Raw genomic sequence first — 2,604 nt, forward strand, 5'->3', positions numbered from 1 at the left:
CCAGCCCAGACCAGCAACTTGCAGCTGCCCCAGGGCTGACATCGCCTTCTCCTACCACCTTTCTCTTCCCATCCAGCCAGCCCCTCTCGCACCTTCCCAGGCTCACTTAGCCCTTTGGGGAGCCAGTTCAGCTCACAAAACCTTCAGGGAACTCTGCTTTGGTTCTGGCTGGCTGAGGGAGCCCAGCTGGGAGTCAACAAGCACCAGAGCTGGTGCAAGAAAAGCAGAAGAGCATAGCTAGGGGTGAGGTGTGGGGAGCAAGAAGCAATTACAGTACTGGCACAGCATGTTCCCTAACTTTGCCCCCAGATTCCTCCATCCTAATGACCCAGTGAAACTGCTGCGAAAACAAGCTTTGTAAAACTGTGTCTTGATCACAGAAACGTGTTGTCTAGGAGTTATAGAACTGACCGGCACAAAAGGACAACAGCTTGTCTGCCCTCATTGGTCTTCGATCGTCAGGGCCCATCTAGCTATTGATGAGCAGTTTTTAAGCTTATATGTTGACTTCCAGAGCTGCTGCTGTGGTGATAGGGAAGAATTGATTAAGACGTGAAAGACCTTGCAGAGCAAGTGTAAGGAGGACTGTTGTGATTTGCAGAAGTTTACTGATCCAGGAAATAAGAGTTTCAGAAAGAAAGCCTGAGTGGACAATGTAACTAGGACACCTTTCAATTCCTTCAACAAAGGAATACGTACTTCAAGGCACAGGGAGCAGTAACCTAAGCAGGTAACAAAGCAAGTAACCATAGCATTTCACTAACTGGAGGATATGAAAACAGAAAGTGCCCTGACGTCTGAAAACCCATGTTAATGGATGCATCAGGATACAGCATAAACTTCTGATAAATTCCCCCTCTTCATTTGCTTTCATATAACAGATCTTGCTGCAAGTCTGGTCTTCGAAAGATCTGTTGGTCTCCTAATTATTAACTGCATGAAACAGGTATTCTCCTATCTTACATAAAGCATCACAGGACATATTCTCTGGTCATGAACTATCCCAAGAAGTCCACAGCAAAATCTTTTCTGTTAGAGTTTAATTAAGATGATCCAGTAATTTGGAAGGATTTTGTCACAGGTAAACAAGCTTTGAAAAAAAATTTGCTTTTATCTCTTCTTGCTTTCTGTTTCAGTCATATTTCAAGTGGATTAGTATAATCTTTCCTCAGCCAAACTCCACAGCCAGTCTATTCCATCATTGTTCCAATTTTACAAAAAGAAAATGACTGAAAGCAATTAATTCAAAAATCTCTTTAGAGGTGCATATGTGGATGCCCTTATTCACTAAGAACTCACAAAATAACTCTGCCTTTTAAAACAATTTATCTGGTGCATTAAGCGTGAACAAGATGTCTTTGTTAGGTGTGCCTTTGGATGGACAAATAAGCTCGTAGCTTAGAGATATCTGCAGCAACTCAGCTCAGTCAGAGAGAATCCCCTTTTAAACTAGGTTTGAGTTTCTAGGTGGGTTTCTTTATTCTTTTTTTCCTGTGTGATGAAGTTGATTGATTTCAAGTGAGGAGCCTTTCCCCGCTGGGACCTGGACTGTCAAAAGCCATCACAGAACTTGCAAAATTCTGTCATAACACCAGAAGCCCTGACTCTGCTCCAGAATCATCAGAGTTCAGGGAAAATTCTCATTAATTGACTACAGAAGTTTTCTTAGCAATGATATTCTGCCAGACTGATACATTGTTTTCTGCACACACAGGCACCCACACGTGGAACAGCGCTAACACAAACAGTAAACTCTACTGACATGAATGAATTTATCAACAGCAAGAAGAGTCAAGTGTCTTCACACTAAAACCTGGGTTGCCTGGTCTAGTCGAGAGGTGGCGTCCCTGCCCATGAGAGGGAGGTTGGACTAGATGATCTCTAAGGTACCTCTAAGGCTGGAGCCTAGGCCATTCTATGATTCTATACTCATATGATTCTATGACTTGACTATTCATAAACTCAAAGTAAATCAAAAAGCCAAATTCCCATTTTGTACAGTTTCTTTGACTTCTTATAAGCCAAACACAGAATACACAGAATCACAGAATTATTGAGGCTGGAAAAGACCTCTGAGATCATCAAGTCCAGCCCACCCCCCACCACCACCACATCGGCCAGACCATGACACTACGTGCCACATCCAACCTCTCCCTAAACCCCTCCATGGATGGTGACTCCACTCCTTCCCTGCGCAGTGCATCCCAGTGCCTGAACACCCTCTCCATGAGGAAGGGCTTCCTGAGATCCAACCTAAACCTCCCTTGATGCAGTCTCAGGCCGTGCCCTCTCGTCCTGTCACTGGTTGCCCAGGAGAAGAGCCCAACCCCCACCTGACTAAAACCTCCCTTCAGGTAGTTGCAGAGAGTGGTAAGGTCCCCCCTGAGTCATAGAATCATAGAAACATTCAGGTTGGAAAAGACCAACCTATAACCCTACTCTACAGAGTCCACACCTAAACCATATCCCCCAACCCCACATTTAAACGACCTTTAAACACATCCAGGGATGGGGACATTCAACCACCTCCCTGGGCAGCCTGTTCCAGTGTGTGACTACTCTTCCTGTGAAAATTTTTTTCCTAACATCCAGCCTAAATCTACC

This window comes from Apaloderma vittatum, unplaced genomic scaffold (assembly GCF_000703405.1).
Source record: "Apaloderma vittatum isolate BGI_N311 unplaced genomic scaffold, ASM70340v1 scaffold7376, whole genome shotgun sequence".
Taxonomy (NCBI): Eukaryota; Metazoa; Chordata; class Aves; order Trogoniformes; family Trogonidae; genus Apaloderma; species Apaloderma vittatum.